Source organism: Limulus polyphemus, unplaced genomic scaffold (assembly GCF_000517525.1).
Source record: "Limulus polyphemus unplaced genomic scaffold, Limulus_polyphemus-2.1.2 Scaffold171, whole genome shotgun sequence".
Classification (NCBI taxonomy): domain Eukaryota; kingdom Metazoa; phylum Arthropoda; class Merostomata; order Xiphosura; family Limulidae; genus Limulus; species Limulus polyphemus.
This window is the reverse complement of record NW_013665781.1, coordinates 141,433-163,277: the sequence shown is the minus strand read 5'-3', so window position 1 is coordinate 163,277 and position 21,845 is coordinate 141,433. Positions and strand designations below refer to the sequence as shown.

Sequence of the window (21,845 nt, the reverse complement as noted above, 5' to 3'; positions counted from 1 at the left end):
AGTTGCTTCTTTCCTTTTTTTTAGCCAGTTTCACCTGATGACAGACGAGCGGGTGAACCCAGGAAAACGACCGTAGGATGTCTGTCTACAATCCCTCCCGGGTTCAAAGACAGTCGAAACCGCGCCGATGACCTTAGAAGCCAAAGCATTCTTGTGAATTCACGGTGCAAGGTGGATTTTTTGTATATATGTTTGATATCTTGACAGACAAGACTCTGTGCTTCGTGACTTAAATAGTCGAGTGAATACTGTCCAGGTACACAAGGCTGTTAACTGAGATTTTTCTAAATAATGTTTATGCATTAAATATAAAAATTCGCAAAATATATTGATAAAAATATTTAATAAAAAAGGTAACAAAAAATATCCATCAATTACTTTTAATAATGTTACTATCACTTTGGCTCATGAAATTAACACCAAAGTGAAACAAAAAATCTTACTTACTTTAACCATACTTTTACGGAACCGTAATGTCGAACGTCCACTACAGCACAAGAGGCTCAAGCCCACGCTGTGGGTGGGGAAGTCAGGGCTATGATTGGCTGACAACTGATAGAGTAGGCGCGCTCCTCCACTATCAAATGACTATTATGTGACCACGGGAGTCTAGTGTTCCCAACTGTAGTAAATGATCAATAACTTCACTATTAACAAGAGTTAAGTTAGAGTTAAACAACTTAGAGACTTCCCATTAGACCTAGTATTTAGACAGAACACAATTTTTTTTTTTCAGGCTAGGAGATTTTATCATTCTAGAGTCATTCCTTCAACACAGCTTGTTGCACGAGATAGGAAAGCCTTCCACTATTGATAAACGTTCAATTGGACATCAGCTAGTTATTTCAAAATATAAGCTTGAAGTTCCAGTTTTGCCCAAAACTTTCGATCTTCAATAAGAGCAGCACATCCAGTACACACTGAGAAACTGACTTAGCGATCCCTCTTCCTCAAAAAGCCTGTGACTACTGAATCAGTCCTCATCGACGGACTAGCTCTTCTGATCCAGGTAAGCCGCTTAACGCCCAAATCCTCAGCTTCTTTAAATTGCTTCAAATTACGACAGCAGCTCATAAATTAACTACTACGAATATCAATCACTAGGTTTTAGAGTTTACACCGACGTATTTAATTTTGTACAAGAAGCTTGATACGATGTATCTTAAGGTTTTTAGATATATAACTGGCTTTCTTTTAAACTCTCTCTCTCTGTAAATATATATATAGAGAGAGAAAGAGAGAGATTTTTCATTACGGTATCTTTATTTTTCTACTCCTTCATTATATCTGCTTAATATTTAAACGTAAAATTAGAATTTACATTTCAATGTTGCCTCTTCTAAAGCTTGCATTAAGCCTAATTTCCTGTAGTTTTTCTTATGCTTCTCAAATGACTTGTTTGGGTGGATATTGGGAAATTGGTTGACACTTGAAAAGAGTAGTTAAAAGTAGAACAAAATATAAAAATACAAATAGTCTTTTGACATTCGAAATACAAGTGAAATAGAAACTAAGATTAAGAATAGGAGCTTCCAACATGTATGTTCTACTGTCTTTCAACCTTTACTGGTGTAGCTCAGCAAGTAATCAAACTTACAGGGCAAAACAACAACTAATCTTCAAGAATTATAAATTGATTCTGGGTGACTCAATACACATGCAAATATAACTTTTTTATTATTATCATATCAGCACTATGAATTATAAGTAATTTGTAAAACAAATATTTCCTGTTTCCTTTAACTTTTTAAAGTTGTTTAACGTTTTTGAAACATATGATTTATACTTTTATGAAAGAAAAAGTTCTTCATTCTCTTTTTCTGTACTTTTTATTGTAACTCTACATTATTTAGTTTCCATTTAAAAACAGTTTACCACATATTTCGACTTTTTTAGTAAGCTGTTTACGTATTATCATGAATATGTGATTTATTCCTTAGAAGTAAACGGTTTCCGTTCCTGATTTATATGTCATTTTCTATTAACTTATGTTCGTTTAAGTGTTGCTGTTAATCACTGGATCTATTAGCTTATGTTCCTTTAAATTTTGCTGTTAATCACTGAAAGTTTTTAACGGTCGTTAAAATGTTATGAATATAGTATTCATTTTGATTTCAATTATCAACTGATGACCAGCACCAGAAAATAAATGAATTTAAATTACCTTAAGCTGTAAATTTCTTGACAGTTTGGAATTGACTCACATTTTTAAAGTTCAATGGCTCCATTTCTTCTAGAAATTATCATTATCCCGCTAATCGTTGTACAGCAATATTTATTTTAGACACTTATATATATTTTTATATACACAAACATATGCATTTAAAAATAGTTTTGCAAATGACAGAGAGTTACTTGAAAAATATATTCAGCAATGGCAGGTTGATGAATTCTTGACAATTTTATATCTTACCTGGAATCAAACAAAAAAAATTCACTTGAATTTCTAGCAGAAATATTATGCTGATGAATTATTGTCTTTTTTATGCCGTTATTTTTAACTCGTCCTCAGTTTCATACTCTGTATATCATTACAATAATGGTGATATTTTACGAGATTAATTACGTGTTTACTCTTTTTATTTGTACTTTTCTACCGTCTTTCATTAGGAGCAAGAAACACATTAAAAATGCTTTAGGCTTCTGTACTGAGAAGTTGTAATTCTCCTCGAAGACAAGAAACCACTTATATATATTTACATATATACATATTGCTAACCGTCATTACATAAATGATTTGTCCAAACGAGTTGCATTGACTTCCCTGAGGTGTAATTATATTGAAACCTTTTAACTTGGCGAGTGTATTTTGTCGACTATGATTAGCTTTACCCATTGTTCAATTTCAACTAAGTTTTTGATACGTTAATTGCAGAAGTTATACCACTAATAATCTTGCAAACTCTACGGTATAAGCTCAGGTCTAAGTACCTCAGCACATACAGCTTTTATGTGACTATTAACAAACAAGAGTGGTAAGCCAGAAACTGAAGTATAATCAAGTTAAGTTTCTTTATTATGATATCAAAATCACTCGCACATACACACAGTTCGGTAACAAACAACAATGCATTCTTTGACTACGAAAAGCCAATATATCTTACAGTTCCCTTCACACATAAACATATACCTTACGGTTTCCTTCACATAGATACATATATGTTACAGTTCCATTCACATATAAGCATATTTCTTACGGTTTCTTTCACACATAAATATATATCTTCGGTTTCCTTCATAGAGATACATATATCTCACTGCTTTCTTTACACAGATACACATATCTCACTGCTCTCTCCACATAGATACATATATATCTTACAGTTCCCTTCACACAGATACATATATCTCACTGCTCACTTCACATAGATACACATATCTTACAGTTCCCTTCACACAGATACATATATCTCACTGCTTTCTTCACATAGATACATATATCTTACTGCTCCCTACACACAGATACATATATCTCATTGCTCTCTCCACATAGATACATATATATCTTACAGTTCCCTTCACACAGATACATATATCTCACTGCTCCCTTCACATAGATACATATATCTTACAGTTCCCTTCACACAGATACATATATCTCACTGCTTTCTTCACATAGATACATATATCTCACTGCTTTCTTCACATAGATACATATATCTTACTGCTCCCTTCACACAGATACATATATCTCACTGCTCTCTCCACATAGATACATATATATCTTACAGTTCCCTTCACACAGATACATATATCTCACTGCTTTCTTCACATAGATACATATATCTTACTGCTCCCTTCACACAGATACATATATCTTACAGTTCCCTTCACACAGATACGCATATCTTACTGCTCTCTTTACACAGATACATATATCTTACTGCTCCCTTCACACAGATACATATATCTTACTGCTCTCTTCACATAGATACATATATCTTACTGCTCCCTTCACACAGATACATATATCTTACTGCTCTCTTCACATAGATACATATATCTTACTGCTCCCTTCACACAGATATATATATATCTTACTGCTCTCTTCACACAGATACATATATCTTACTGCTCTCTTTACACAGATATATATATATATATATTGCAGTTCTCTTCACTCAGATACGCATATCTCTCGAAAAAGTTTTGTTAAAAGTTCTTCCAATCAAATGCATGAAAAAAAAAGTCCAAGTCTGCAATGAAATCTGTCGGAAGTACTTAACCGGTTTCATGACGTGAGGGTCACTCTCCAGGTATGAACTCTGAATGTTGGAGTTGTTGGTCTCTTTTTTTCACGTTCATAAACATCTGTTGTAAATCCCGAAACAGAAGCTATTTCGTAAGTAAATACACTCAGATAACATTAGAATTTTAATTTCATGCAAATATTTAGGTTTCGCTAAAACTAAGATTAATTAAAATTTAAAACAAAGAAAGTTTTGAACTTTTTAGGAGTATATCTAATTGCATAGCAGTAGCAATTAGGTTGCTAATTAAAAATAAAATTAACTGAAGTGTGTAACTGTTATAGGTGTTAACTAATAGTCGTAGTTAACGTACGGAGGATATTAAAACTAGTTTGTCTAAGCTTGATTTAGGCCTAGCCGTGAGGTGCAATCTGTGAATTTCCAAAATCTATAAACATATTTCTTATTCAGACGTCTAAACAGAGTTGATCATATATTTCAATATAGAAAAATGTTTTTAATTATGCATAAATAAATAAATATATATATATATATTATGATTTTAAAACTTGAAGTTTTACTTCAGTACAGAATATTTCACAAATATTAACTACTTTGTAATGTTTCACAAGAAACTGCCAATGTAAAACATAGCTTTTTAAAGGATATATTATTAATATAATAGATACAAATATATATGTGGGTGACTGATGTCCATTCTTTTTGAAGGTTATGTAAAGATGCTAAGAAAGTGTGTCGAACCTTTCTTCTATACGTGGTGGGAATTTAGGTTAATATATATTTCATTCCCCGAAGGGGAATGAAATATAACCAGGGGCGGTCAGAAAGTGTGTCGAAACGTTTGTTGAAATATATATATATATACGTAGATTATTTTTTTCGGGAGTATATCGTATTCAAGTGTTAAACTAAAGCTTATGATGTAAGCTTTTTTTTCGGTAATAACACATAGAAATGAGGGGTTACTATCTTAATATTGTTATGATATGCGTGTAAGTTTCCAGTCTCCTAGTATACATCATTTTTTACATAAAGTAGAATTCAAAACGTTGGTCTTTTGTGCCCTCAGAGATATTTCGTCAGTGCTAGAAAGCAGGGAGCGTTATAAACTTGTACGTTTCTTGTTTTAGATAACGTCAACGGTCCTCTCACCCTATCAACCTTCTGTTTCTCACGTGCTTACCGCTGTAATTTTAAACTCGGGAAACACTTAGAACCTAGGACTGATGGGAGAGATCGACACAATAGCATCAGGGCCGAGTGGCAGACAAGAGAGTTAGTTATTTTGTGTCACTGCTGTGACTACTAAGCAATGAACATAACCCGAGCTCTGTGCCCCGAGGACGTTTCACTGGGGTGCCGGCCTCGCCCTGGGGGCATCCACGTGATTCTTCCCTCGGTCACACTGTAACAGACGCTAGTGGTTGACACGTCTGGTTGAGTGTCTTCCATCCTTTGGAAAGTTATCAAGTAGAGACACCTAGAATGTGGGACAAAATATTTACTAGAATATATAACTTACTAACCAAATAAATGGTTAAGCCATATTTTAATATTTTAAACTTTTATCTTGAAAATACTAATAAAGCTTTTCGAAACGATGTTTATTTTTATAATTTCCATACACACACATATCGGCTTGTAGCATTTATTACATCAAATATGAAAACAAGACACCAAATCTTTCATTTTACATGAAAAAAAAGAAGAAGAACATGAAAAAGTATTTCTGTAACTTTTGCTCTGTCAACAAATCCACTATAATAAGCCTAGAAATCAACCGTTTTTACACTAAATGAATTCACTCTTCCTTCATACATGTCTTCTGATTTGAAACAAAGTTTTGTGCAGTGTTTACAACAGAAAAGTGCTGATGGATTTTCACTTACGTGTGTCATAGCCACGTGAATGTTTTCTGATCAACAACAACAAAAAATATGTTAAGTTTCCTTCTTTTTGTTTCTACCAGTAGTGATAGGTGTTCTATGATTTAGCCAGTGCATTCATGATGAAGCAAAGATGAAAATGGATGCCAAAATGCGGAGCGAAGTTTTGTGACGGCAACGGAACGCCAACTATGGAACACTAAGTAATGCCCAGACCGCATTTTCGTTATTAAACCACCAATTGCTTCCTGTATCTCTAGGAGAACTGATGTTATTCTTCCCTTAGAATTTCATTAGCGCTTCCTTATGACATCACTAGTTTATTTTTAACCGAAACATTTTACATAATTTTATTGCACTTATTTTGATTGAAATACTTATTGAATGTGTTAGACCAAAGTTGACTCAAATAATTTTGTACTATGCCTACCGGATAACGTTAGCTGTAAGCTCCAACGACTAAACAACTATCAAATCATATAAAACAGTGTGTTTCACAAAGATAATTCGGCTGAATTAAACTGTTCGTCTTTTGGTAAACCAAAAACTGTTTAGGTCTCTGTATCCAAAATGTTCCTTGTTGTTATTTTTTTTTAGTTTTTTGTTTCAATTTGTTATGTCACGCACAGGCATCAAGAATAATCTTCTCATACTCATATATGTTCACTTGCACATTGCCTAACGAAGTCGTGAGCGTATGTGTAGTTATATAGTTACGAAATCTGTCTGTGCGCTGTTAAAAAAGTTCGAACGTTGAATACATTAAATCAAAACAATTTTGAGACTCGCCACATCGTTACAGCTCAGATAGCCACGTCAGGTCATACTCTTTCTAACGATTCTGCATCATTACAATAGCCTCGCAGTGTAGTTTTCATCGCAAAAAGCTCCGTCATAAAACTGTCATGTCCAAAGCACAATGTTCCTCTCTGCTTTCTTTACACAATCCGTTTAGTATATCAAGACGACAGTTTCCCAGTGCCTTTTTTCAACAGTTCAGTCGGACAGAAATCCATAGCGTTGCGTCTGATGATCTGGCTGATATGATGTCTTCGCATAAAATAGCATTCTCCAGCTGCTGGAGGTATGCTATGGTTGAACGGATATGCCATGGAAGTATCTAGTGTGCATGAAGATTACGTTGCGTACTGTTTCCTGAGGTAAATGAAGAGCATTTGCCACCGACCTTTGGATTTTTGCCTGTTACAGGATACTGCACTTACTTAATATGGCTTAGTATGGTACGATTTGTTCAGATCCATTTCTGGACAGTCCTGGTGCTCCAAGTTGATCCATATTATTTTTTTTTCCAATCTCATTAAATACAAGAAATATCCTCGTCTTAGGATTTCTAAGTCCTTGATCTGCACACATGTTTAGGAGCTGGGTGTATGTATATTCTGCGTTGAAAAGGGATGTTGCATACCCTTCACAAAAGCAATCAATTTTTGGTAGCATCACATGACCTACGTAACGCCATGCAAATCAAAATATAGTTCTGATACATTATGTTCCTCTGCGACTATGTATCAGTTGGGACTTTTTATGAGACTTGCTGTTTAGCATATTTCAAGTTGTTTTAATAGAACTGACTCAATCTTCAGTAGTACTAGTGCAAGAATGCTCAGAGCTTAGATTAAAGAAACCTAGGGTGGTCCAAAAATTATTTGCCGCACAGTACTATACTAACTTATTTCTATTTTCACCCGTTTCAGAGTAATTAAAAAGCATATGTCAACAATACATAATAATGACTATCGAAGTTTGGTACTAATAATCGTATTGTTCATTCCACCAAATAACTTCACTTTATAAATAGTGTAAATTGGGAAAAATTATCCATAAAATCAATCTGTAATAAATCCATATTTTGCAAAGTGTACAAAGATATTTGATTTCTCACCCCATAAGCTACAATGTGTTAGCATCTGGGCCATAAATTGTTACCATAAAATGTTAACAATAAGTTTAATACTTTGGAATGCAATGCCTGGAAAGACAAGAGTGTTTCTCAATTGTGAATCTTTAAAATTATAATTATGTGATGCTTAAAATAAAAAGTAACAAGTCAAACATGAGTGAAAATGATCAAACGAAAGCGTTTTAGTTATTTGAAACTCCAAAAGTTGATAATGAGAATGTTTCTTCACTTAGGCATGCTCTTAACTTCAAAGTAGGAAAATTTGGGAACGAGAATATTTCGTTATTTGCGATATTTATTTTGTTTTTCAAACTATGGGTTTGCCCCTGTTTTTTGTTCAAATAGGCTTAATCTTGCAATTATACCCATACGTGATCATAGATAATCAGTATATTGTGAGAGTGTTCTTTTACACTGAAACTGTTGTTGAAATATGTTTATGTGTTTGTTATAAAAAGTGTATTTCATTTTGTATGGTTATGTTTGTTAATAAAATTTGATTTATATATTATGAAATAGGGACAACTTGACACTAAGCCTTCCAACTGATTAAACTGTACGATGGAAAGGTGTAACCCTAAATGTATTTCGTGTCATTATATTTTTCTATATGTCATAATCTCATCTTAATGTCTGTGTTTTTACAACAACCTACAGTTTAAATTATTTATTTTACTGACGATTATTGTATTATATTATTCAATAAATCAACGCAGACCTCAGAATATAAACATGTGATACAACACGAACAGTCCCATTTGCTAATATGAGGATAATATGTGTCTTTATCGTTCGTTTAAACAAAGGAAGAAAGCTAGACATTAGAACCAGAATAGACATCTGTCTCTATAAAACAAACTAGGGTACTGTTTCATTAGCAACATCTGTTTCAGTTTGATTAATAAGTGTTGTATCTATAGTTATAGCGTTACTTGAATATTCAAATAGCAAACCATGAAAGAAATGTATCATCATATGCTTATCCACCTATTGCTTAACTGCTGTCAAAGTGCCTCAAAAACACAACCAACCAATACATTCCCCTTCCTCGGTGAATTTATCACATACATACATACTATTTTATACGTACACGTGTTTTAAGACATGTCAGATTAAGAATACACATTTAAATAAGACCTGGTTTATTGAATATATTTATTATACAGACTTCGTGGACAAGTATTTATCCCTGTTTGTGTTGTTTTTTTAACCGTAAATCGCACGATCAGCTGTTTATCTCATGGGTCCTGCCTGTAGCGTAATATAAGTCACAGTATTATTAGTTATCTGTGTAGTGACACGACTTACGTCACGAATTATCTTAACATAAGAAGAAGGAGGAGTCTAAGAACGTGTAAGGCGGAGCATACGCATGTGCAGTTTAATTGTAGATGAATCCTACCGAACCTTATTCAAATACATTGATTCTTTTTGTGCAGTTGTATACACAAGGCACACTAAATCAGATAACAGCCGCCATGTTAAGCGACAATATCATACTTATCTATCTCTATATATTGTCTCTGTGTGTCTGTCAATAGAACCGAGAATATCTTGCTTTTTATTGTAAGTTTTTCAATTTCTTGACTATGACCTCTGTTGTTTTCTGTGGTGCTGAAATTCTTCTAGGCTTTTCTTTTTTATTCATATATTATACTAGCAATATAACAAAAATAAAATTAGCCGTATTTAGAAATAAAAAGACAAATTTCTCATCAGCCAATGGTGTGTAGAAAGGTTCCGGCACAAATTCAATACGGGTTATTCAGGAAGTACATATTATACCGAGCGAGGAATCAAAATATTAATCCTTTAAAACTAAACTTTACATCATCTCACTGAAGTCAAATGTTGGGTAATGAAGTTGGTTTCTGAATTTTACATTTATTAGTCTAGTTTACTGTCTTCTCGGCAGTAAGCTTGCGGGCTTAAATGCGGAGTTTCATAATCGCGGTGGACACAATGCAAATAACCCCTTGTGTAACTTTGCGATTAAAACCAAACAAACCTTTATATGTCGTAATAGAAGTGACTGGAATTGACATACCCGTATCCATCTTTCAACTTTATATGCTTTCAATTATAAGCACATGGTTTTAAATATATACATATATATATATATATGTAAATGCGCTCCCCCAGTGGCACAGCGGTATGTCTGTGGACTTACAACGCTGGAAACCGGGTTTTGATACCCGTGGTGGGCAGATTTTTTTTTGTTCTTGTTTATTTTTGTAATAAGTTGGCAAACAACGATTTATAAACACAGTGACGTGGTTTATTTTGGGGGGACATCTACATGTTTCGACAGTATGTTCTCCCCAAAAATTAAAACATTTCGTTGTGTTTATAAATCGTTGTTTGCCAAATTATTAAAATATCAGAATAATGTGCTTCATCACTTAAATATAAAAGGTATTCGTTCACGTTATGTAACAAACCCGTACTATGGACATTTTTTATGATAAGAGTGTCACCTCACGGAGCCCCATCATAAGTAAGGTTTGTTTGTAAGCGAACAATTATATATTTCGGAGTAAAGATAAACAATGGTGTTAGATTTGTCTGCATGGAAAAATAATGAAGTTCGCCGAAAAAATAACACCAATACTATTAAGTGCTAATGTGTAGTTCATGTATAAAACTAATTGTGGATTATACTTAACATTTCGAGCAAATACATTAAAAAAAATGCATTTTTAACTCAAAGAAAACTTGTGTTAAAGCGATCGTTAAAAGAATTATTTCCACACGTAGGTTCTCAAAGTATATCTTGTACAGAAATTTTAAGACACTTTCTTGCCAGTAGGATATTCTGTAGGTCACTTGTCATAGTGATCTCACTGTGTACAGTTCGGCTTATCTCGCGGACAAATGTTCTTAACGGTTTGTTAGCTCTTGGCTTTGTGTCCAACTTGCTTGTGTTTCATTAGCCACGTTCTCAGAAAACTGATAAGCAAACATCGTTTTCATACGGATCTTTTGGAAGCTTGGTCTTCAAAACTGCAAGATTCATCTGTCAGCATCCTAGTGTAAAAAAGATTTCCATCTAATTTGAAATATAATAAATAAATATTCAATTACTTCGTTTATAATCACAGCTCGAATAGTGAATAGTTACAGTTCAAAGCACGTAATTGGTATGCCTTTTCTTGTGTAAACTGCTTTTTTTACATAAGCTCAGTTTGACTGCTTATAATCAAATAAGTAATAATCTCAATGATGAGCATCTAAAGCGGTCACGTTTGCTAATGAATACCACTTGGACCTTAACTATGACATAGTGTTATCAATTAAAATTCTGGTAAAGTTTTACACTAACTTCATCTTTATATATATATCCACCAACATATGTATGAATGCCGTGTTTCTGTGAGGTTGATTTGTGTCATTGCGTGACTTGTTTAAAAGTTTATTTACACTTTAATGTGCTTTTCTATAGAAAATCACATCAAATAAGCACAACTAATAGATTAGCTACATAACGAAAAGAACTCACGCTATATTCAATATATTTGTTACCTGTGTGACGGTGGAAACACAAGTAGAGTTTATACAAAGTGTTAAAGTGAAACCCAAGTTAAGGGACATCCAATATTTTAACTGCACAAGAGGGAACTTATTAAACCAAGAATTACCGATAAAGTCAACATCGAATTTTTTAAACACATTTGTATAAACCGTTCATGCTTCAATTTACTTATTGGTGCTTGACTTTGTTGGGTACAGGGTCCTAAATAACATATGAATCACACAAAAATTAAGCAAAAATACCACAAAACAAATATTACAACTAATCAAACCAATTACTAGGTCTATCCCTGCTTATTTTACATTGAAAGTGAACTCACACATTTTGTGTTTGTTTTAATATTGAGTATAGTAACAGCAAAAGCATAAAATTATTTAATATGATACAATCTGTGGACTCCACCTGCGAATGTGCAAAAGTAAGTTAAGATCTCAAAGTATTGCTTTAGACAATAAGAAACAGATAAAAAGTAATCAATAGATTAACTAAATTGAGATGTAAACCAGTTAGGATACATTCAGTGTATTAACTGTACATTGAAAAATAACCAGTTAGGGTACATTCAATGTATTGGCTACATGACAATGGGAATCAACTCATAGATCATGACAAACGACAAACAATCTATATTTAGGTAGATTTACCGTATTAACAACGTTACATTGATAAAACAGTAAGGGTACATCCAAGGTTTCATCTCCATGATAGTGGAAATCCAGTTACAGGATACATCTAATGAATAAAATTACATGATGGTGGAACCCCAGTTAAAGTACAGACATTAACTGTCTGATATTAGAAACCCAGTTAAAGTACAGTCATTAACTGTCTGATGGTGGAAACCCAGTTAACGTACAATAATTAACTGCATGATGATGGAAACTCAGTCAAAGTATAATAATTAACTACATGATGGTGGAAACCCAGTTAAAGTATAGTCATTAACTGCATGATGGTGGAAACCCAGTTAAAGTATAGGCATTAACTGCATGATGGTGGAAACCCAGTTAAAGTATAGTCATTAACTGCATGATGGTGGAAACCCAGTTAAATTATAGTCATTAACTGCATGATGGTGGAAACCCAGTTAAAGTATAGTCATTAACTGCATGATGGTGGAAACCCAGTTAATGTATAGTCATTAACTGCTTGATGGTGGAAACCCAGTTAAAGTATAGTCATTAACTGCATGATGGTGGAAACCCAGTTAAAGTATAGTTGTTAACTGCATGATAGTGGAAACCTCGATCCTTGCATGTAATAATTATAACATATGATGGTACTATGGAGTGAGTTAATAGTAAATCTTTACTACAGATTACATGACAATTGATGGATTTTAAAGTTGTTTTTTTATTTTTACATATGATGGTACTAAGGAGTGAGTTAATAGTAAAACTTTACTACAGATTACATGCTAATTTATGGATTTTTAAGTTGTTGTTTTTTATTTTTACATATGATGGTACTAAGGAGTGAGTTAATAGTAAAACTTTACTACAGATTACATGTTAATTTATGGATTTTTAAGTTGTTTTTTTATTTTTACTTATGATGGTACTAAGGAGTGAGTTAATAGTAAATCTTTACTACAGATTACATGACAATTTATGCATGTTTTAGTTATTTTAACACGATTATATTGATTACATAATTTTTATGGCTACGTTTTTCATAATGTCTGAGTATAAATGAGCACTTATTGGATTAAATTTGGTGAAGAGTTTTTTAGTTCAAATACACAATTCTGCGCATATTAACTAAACGAATGGCACAGTGGTATGCCCGCGGACTTACAAAGCTAGAAACCGGATTTCGATACCCGTGATGGGCAGAGCACAGATAGCCCATTTGTGCTTAACTACAAACAGTAATTTGTTCCAAAACTGTGTTTTTCACGTTCATCAAGAATGAGTTGATTTTATTTTGACCAATTATAGGTCAAAGAGTATGACCTCAGGCTGAATGGTGTATTTCTAGTTAAAAGTGCATGTCTCTCTTCGGATTTTGAAATCCTTCTAACTGACTGAAATAAAAGAATTACAGTATTCTTTACATTATCTTTAAAAGAAGGAAAGTGGTGAGTGACGTCATCAGTACTTCTGTTTGACTGAACTTGTTTGAAATATCTCTCCCACATTTCTATGCTTTGACAAATTATCTGAAAATATATTTATTGAAAACATTAATGTAAAATAGTTTTTTAACGAAGTCAGTTTGACTGTTATACACTTTTTTATTTTTAAAATAGGAAATTTTCATTTTTGATCCTAATATTATAGGCGATGAAGCTATAAAGTTATGGCTTTGAGGACTTGTTCAAGTTGAATTTGTATCAGTTGACACTATCATCAAGTTATATCAAACATACAAAAACATGCCTTGAAATATTTACAATGCAAAAGCCTGAGCGAATCGTCGAGTTTGAACATTACATGAATAAAATCAAAAAAGATTATTTAAAAAGTTAGAATTTTAAACTTGTTTGATTTCATGCTTTCATTATAAAGATGACCTTATATAGTATGTTTGAAGAGATTTTGTTTTTAATCAAATGTCAGAAAACTAAGCTGCAACTATATATCAACAATCTGCTGAGGCAAGAAGCTATGCGTATGTGTCACGAAGGCGTTTAGGAACTATGGCGGATGAATACAATGTGGTTATATGACTATATGTGATTACGCTCTTCTTTGACGGCATACCGCTTATCTGTACACCATTAATTTTTCAATCTATACGTCACAGCATCCACAGAGCTACCAGTATTTTATTTTTAATTGTATAAGGTAAGAAAGTAATACATTATAATTGTTTGTAACTTATAATCATATACACCATATTCAGTAATAAAATAAAATATAAAGTAAAACGCATTACGGAGGTCCAGGTTCGAATCCTTTTCGATTTTGATTTGCAGTTCTTTAGAAAAATTAATAACTCAGAACAAACTACACTCCAAACGACATATTGTTCACCCACCTATTGTGTAAAGCATAAACTGCACTCTAAACGACATATTGTTCACCCACGTATTGTGTAAAACACAAACTACACTTCAAACGACATATTGTTCACCCACGTATTGTGTAAAGCACAAACTACACTACATTGTTCACCCACGTATTATGTAAAGCACAAACTACACTGCAAACGGCATATTGTTCACCCACTTATTGTGTAAAGCACAAACTACACTCCAACTGACATACTGTTCACCCAAGTATTGTGTAAAGCACAAACTACACACCAACTGACATATTGTTTACCCACGTATTGTGTAAAGCACAAACTACACTCCAACTGACATACTGTTCACTCAAGTATTGTGTAAAGCACAAACTACACTCCAACTGACATATTGTTTACCCAAGTGTTGTATAAAATCGCTTTTCTTTTTTTAATTGAGTTTGCAATTGTGCAAAACTATAAGCCATAAAAAGTACTTCCTCCTTACTGCCAAATCAAAATAAGACGAAATAACTTACTTTTGTTATATATTTATACATTACACGAAAAATAAAAATATGTTTATTATTATTTTCTTTTCCCAAACACGTTATTTCAAAATTTGCTTTTTTTTTCTTCTTCTAAGTGTCGTTGTCCCAATAAACAATTCACGAGCAACGAGGGTATGTATTGTAAAGACTTTATTTATTTATTTTCAATATTTTACTTTGTAATGAAGTTTTTTATAGATACGTCTTTTCATTCGCTCTTCGCGAAGAATTGCTCGAGGCAAAACAGCTTTCCAGCTATAGATCTGCCACTCAGGCTGTCTCTTATTTATTTAAGGTTATCACCAGGAGCCTACATAACAAAGCTTAACACCGTTCTCTGGATCAGTGTTGTTGTTTTTCGGAACATTAACTATCATCAGCAGGTATTTGATTTTGCAGTTTTAACTGCTGGGTGCACGCTAGCGATACGTGAAATGTTTCTTATGGTGTACTTTATATGTTGTTGTTTTTGAATATTAAAATCATTAACATGGCTAAACTAAGATGTGTTTGTCACAACAACAAAATATTAATTTTTACCGGAATATTTGTTAGTTTTTTCGTATTAGTATTCAACTTGAAACAAAATTAAATTGTTTGGCTATATTGTACTCCGTATTCAGCTTGAAACAAAATTAAATTGTTTGGCGATATTGTACCCATTACTCAACTGGAAACAAAATTAATTTGTTTGGGATATTGTACCACGTATTCAACTTGAAACAAAATTAAATTGTTTGGCGATATTGTACCACGTATTTAACTTGAAACAAAATTAAATTGTTTGGCGATATTGTACCACGTATTCAACTTGAAACAAAAATAAATTGTTTAGCGATATTGTTTGAACAGCGAATTATCATGTTGAGTACATTTACAATTAAATGAAAAAATAAATAAAATTCTGATCTGAAATTATTTGTGCTTTGCCTAATATTTACCACAAAAAAGAACTAGCACTGAATGAAGATAGAATATTGTTTAACTAGCTCTACACCTTTCTGTGCTCGATATAGAAGCTTTTACCTGTGGGGGATAGCCGTCAAACATCATTTAACTTCACAAAAAGTATTTCATGTGCATATACAACAACGTTTGTACGCATGTCACTAGTCTTTAGTTATATAAAGTTTATATCAGCTTTTGAAGATTTTTTCCAAGAAGGTTTGTTTGTTTGAAGTTAAGCACAAAGCTACACAATAGACTATCTATGCTCTGCCCACCACGGGTATCGAATCTCGGTTTCTAGCGTTGTAAGTCCGCAGACATACCGCTGTGCCACTGGGGAGGGACAATTATAAGTGTGTGTGTTTGTGTGTTTTTATAGCAAAGCCACATTGGACTATCTGCCGTGTCCACTGAGGGGAATCGAACCCCTGATTTTAGCGTTGTAAATCCGTAGCTTACCGCTTATCCACCGGGGGACTCCAAGAAAGAAGAAGCGACTAATGGCTTTAATGTCATTTCGTTTATATGTCGGACTACTGAAATTACATGTCAAGTATTCAGTACAAATATTGATGTTGGTGATACTAGGGCGATCAGGGTTGTCAGGTTTTACATGTAGAAACGAGGAGGGGGGATAATTATTGAGAACTTTCAGTGTCATGCGTTGAGGTTTGATTCAGAATATGTTGTCTTCTGTCTCACCCTAAGTAGGTTACCTCATACTTACTACGTTATTCATTTAGACTGAGGCTGTATGTTTTAACAAAGAAAGTTAGAGGGATACAACTCCCGGGGATCAACTAAGAAGAGGCATTCTTCTGGCCACCCCTTGTCAACTGAGAACAAACAACGTTATCATTTTCATGGCGTTTTAAATAATTTAAGTATGACAAAAATATACCAATCATTTGTGATGGTCTGATATAGTTCCTTTTAATGAAGCTAATGAACCATTCCAAGACACTAGCTTCCAACATTAAAGGTAGAATTACATCCTATTCAACATGTTAATACCACCGAAAATAAGCTATAGAAAACTGAGCAGTTTAATTTCAAATTTGAATAATGGTCTGGAGAAGAGACTGATAAGATTATTTTCAAAATGAGTTGTTTTAGAGTGAGCGATGCGAGATTACGATATCTATGACAAATGGTTTATTCTTCTTTTGGTTAAGACTCAGAGAATGGCTTAAATCTAGTTGGTTTCCGTAGCTTTTTTCGATATTATTTTAGGTCGTGTGTAGCTAAAGTAGAGGTTCTTTTGCATTATCAGTGCGTTCTCTGTGGACAGTAAAAATCTCGTTCAAACATTTTAAAAACGATGAAATAAAATTGATAATTGTTATTTCTAGGCTTTGTTTTTGTTGACAAAATGATCTGCATTAGATGATTCGTAATTATAGTTAATATAAAAAAGTTTTGAATACAATTAGATTGTTTTTTTTTGACAGGAATGATAAGCAAATTGCACGAGTTCGTTACAAATAGAAAAGATAGTCATGGTCTATTCAGAGCAGAACCCGTTGTCATAGGTACCATTAGTGTGTATCTTGTACATCAACGGACAGATTCTTGGCTTGATAGATGTATATTTTGTTAGTAAATGAAATGACCCTGAAATTTTTAGTCTTTTATAAGATAAAAGAAAATTATTCGAAACTGTGGGAATGAAAAATTACTAGTTAGCAAGCCTAAACGAATGATTGTTTTCATTGGACGAGCTAGTTTTTTGTTTTGTTTTTAAATATATAATATGGGGAAAATCCCCTGAACGTCTTATCTACTAGCACTTGTAAATTTTGTTCTTGAAATAATACCTATATTATTTTGCATTCCATTGCATTACGCCCCCCCCCCAGTGGCACAGCGGCATGTCTGCGGACTTACAGCGCTAGAATCCGGGTTTCGATGCCCTTGGTGGGCAGAGCACAGATAGCCCATTGTGTAGCTTTGTGCTTAATTACAAACAAACCATTGCATTACATTTAGGATTATTAATAAGTTTTTTCTTCTGAACGTTTTAAAAGTTTAACTTTAAAGATTATTATAGATTAACAAAACTTTAATTAATACAAATATGCATTTGAAATGGCAAAAAATAACTGCTGTAAAATAAGGAATTTTAAGGAAAGAAAAATGCATTATTTAGGAAAATATATGAATTTTCACAACAGAATGCTATTAAAAATAGTTGTTATAAGTTTAGAGATTATTGAATTCTATTTAAATAAAGGTAAGATATGAAGTACGAAATTTCAAACATGGAAAAGTTTTGTATCTTACAGTACTTTTCTCACGGTTATACACAGCAGTAATGGGCATCTTTGTTTGTTTCCACGTTATCATTATCAGTAACTGTCAAATAATTTGATAATTTTACAACTCAAAAAAAAGGGATGACGAAACACTACAGCAAAATAACAAAGTTTCAAAGACAAAATATTTAGATGCACGTTCCAAGTTTTTTAGGTAGATACGTATATAAAGGACACGTTAAAGATCTTTTGCTTCGCTTCGTCTACAAATATTTACTTAATTGGACGTGTTTGGGAACGCGTATGGCCTAGTGATTAGTGTGTTGCGATTAAGAACGTACGATCCAAGGTTTAAGCTACGATATGTCGCTAAACATGCTTCGTACTATCAACTGTAAGGAGCATTATAGCTTTTCAGTTGAATATCCATGCTGCTGACTAGTTGACCTCCTTCAGGTCAGCAGGTCTAAATCATGCCTGAACTTTGGATTCCTGACTTGGCTGTTTAGTCTAAATGTCACATAAGATATCGCTTAGGTTGAAATTACCAAATATTATACGTTTGTTGGATCATCGCAGCTGTGACATTTGAAAAGTTAAATATATCCAAGACAACATATATTTAAATTTTGGACAATGAAGGAGAAATTCACGACTTCAGGAGAATTATACGTCGGTAATTATTCTTCGTTAAATGATACGGCTCATCACGGTAATGTTTAACGTTTCCGTTCCCAACAAAACGACACAAAACAGTTCATCTGCATTCTAGTATTCTTCTGCTAGTTCAAATTCATATTTTTTGTCTGCCTATACAGTTAATTCCCATACTATTGAAAAGACACAATTGTTAAAATTTTATACCTTTCTCTTTGTATTTAATAATGCTTAAATCTCCTCATGGTATTCGTGAAAAATCTTAGTTAATTATGTAAAACATGCCAACTAGTAAAAGTGCACTTAATAAATCGTAAGTACTAAAAAAATGTTTGGAATCTCATGTATTTACCTCACAAAAATTAATACTTCTTTTATATGACTCATTAATCTCTTAAGGATGAAGAAACATAACTGTTATTTTTGTTTCCTACGATGAAAGGTTTTATCATTTAAACTATAAACCTTCCTTTTGTTTCTTAAAGCTATGTCTTTCAAACAACTTTGTACTTATAGAACCCTCGTATAAGAAGGAAATTTGGACTTCACTTCCTACCGATGTGCCACTAACTGAGACAGAGCATTGAAAGGTATAACTCAAAACTTTGACTTAGATGGAAGCAAAATTGTTCAGGTATTTGTCTGAGTAGCAAATGTTATTTTACCTATAGTGTATACTACCAATGTCTTATGGAGTACTGCACAAATATTTCACGCTGCAAAGACCAGCATTCATTAAGAGTGATATAATAAGAGAGAAATCCAGTGCTCCTCTCCATGTGATCTTGACCTTTGAATGCTAGGTCAAGTAGTAAACAAAATTCCCCCAAAATTCCAACTGAAACTTCGTTGCCCCTGAAATCTGGGTAGAAACAATTATTCGTTGAGTCTATTCTGTGGAGAAGCTAATCAAAATCATTAATGATTCATATACTTTCAACCTTTCAGTAATTAACCAAATTCCATTTCTCTTGTATAAGTGGGCTGTATGCGTGGGCTGGAATGATTAATATAACTAGTGAAGGACAAAGAGCAGACACAAGAGGCCGAAAGATAAACCAAAGTACAAACAGTAACAACATGTATATATATACAAAACTCAACACTTAATACCAAATTGTAGAAATATAAAAAAATCGAAGAAACTGTCCTTTGAAAATAGGCTTCCAAAGGCGCGCTCTAGGCAACGAGCCAAACAACCTGGAAAAGCCAAGTAAACACTTTGGACCGGTTTATTGCTCTTTTTGTTGAGGGTGTGTCGGTGTGGCAAATAATATAAAATGTCGTAGGCGTTAATGTTTGTCTAGAAAACATTTTATGTAGCTAGTTAATTTCCTAATTTTAGAACCTGGCTATGAAATTTTATCGTCTGAGCTCAGACGATCCGGATACTCATAGTCCGGATGAACTGATAATCGTTTTCAATCAGTTATATCCTAACTACATAGAAAGGAAGTTGTAAATCGTTACTGATTTGAAAACAGATTCTAATAAAAACAAAAAATTCCCTAACTACCTGAGTGCAACGTACAATTGAAAAGGGGTAATTGCGTCATGTCTCTGTTTCTTGGCTGTGTATATATTCATCGAGACTTGGAAAAGATAGCAGCATTTTATGATACTACTTTTCATCTAGTATCTGCAGCGCCAGCAACTGTGAATGTATTTGATCATGATACTCTGAAGTTAACACCGGTAGAGACTACATCTGCGAAGTAAGTTCTGTAAGCTATGCCGTTATCCCTTTAATTTACCATCTACATAATAGACTGTAATAACAATATTTTGCGAAAATTAAGATTAAGTCCGCCAATAATCAAATTATCATTTCTCAGTCGTATTGTACCTAATATATCTTTTAATGACTGAATTCGTATACACCCTTAATGTAACAAATATATATGTTTAGTCAATGCATTTTTATGCACATTTATCCATAATATAGTCAATATATGTTTTAGTCAATGTATTTATATACATCCTTAATCAATCTGTTTATACACACCCATAATGCAACCAATATATGTTGAGTCAATGTATTTATATACATCCTTAATGTAGCAAATATATCTTTTAATCAATCTGTTTATACACACTCATAATGCAACCAATATACGTTTAGCCAGTGTATTTATATATGCTTTCATAAATATCGAAAAACTCGGTAATATAACCCCAAAATATAGACCGCCTACTTTTCATCTTCTAAAAATTGGGAAGCTTTATTTGAACTGCCTCTGTGTTTGTACGTTTCTCTGTAGTCATATCTTTACACTTGTACCTTTCTCTGTAATCACACCTTTACACTTGTTACCTGTGTTTGCACATTTCTCTGTAATTATATCTTTACACTTGTTACCTGTGTGTTTGTACCTTTCTCTGTAATCACACCTTTACGCTTGTTACCTGTGTGTTTGTACCTTTCTCTGTAATCATATCTTTACGCTTGTTAACTGTGTGTTTGTACCTTTCTCTGTAATCACACCTTTACGCTTGTTACCTGTGTGTTTGTACCTTTCTCTGTAATCACACCTTTACGCTTTGTTACCTGTGTGTTTGTACCTTTCTCTGTAATCACACCTTTACGCTTTGTTAACTGTGTGTTTGTACCTTTCTCTGTAATCACACCTTTACGCTTGTTACCTGTGTGTTTGTACCTTTCTCTGTAATCACACCTTTACGCTTTGTTACCTGTGTGTTTGTACCTTTCTCTGTAATCACACCTTTACGCTTTGTTACCTGTGTGTTTGTACCTTTCTCTGTAATCACACCTTTACGCTTTGTTACCCGTGTGTTTGTACCTTTCTCTGTAATCACACCTTTACGTTTCTTACCTGTGTGTTTGTACCTTTCTCTGTAATCACACCTTTACGCTTTGTTACCTGTGTGTTTGTACCTTTCTCTGTAATCGCACCTTTACGCTTTGTTACCTGTG

General features: G+C 33.3%; 1 protein-coding gene across 2 annotated transcripts in view; it reads left to right on the top strand.

Annotated features, from left to right (window-relative positions):
• The first annotated feature begins 646 nt into the window (after positions 1-646).
• LOC106477938 (homeobox protein OTX2-like) overlaps positions 647-21,845 on the top strand; it is a 93,735-nt gene continuing 72,536 nt past the window's right edge. For both annotated transcript variants that reach the window (XM_022381526.1, XM_022381525.1), the window contains exon 1: positions 647-1,009. The gene's annotated coding sequence lies outside the window, so the exon portion shown is untranslated. The remainder of the gene's footprint in view (positions 1,010-21,845) is intronic.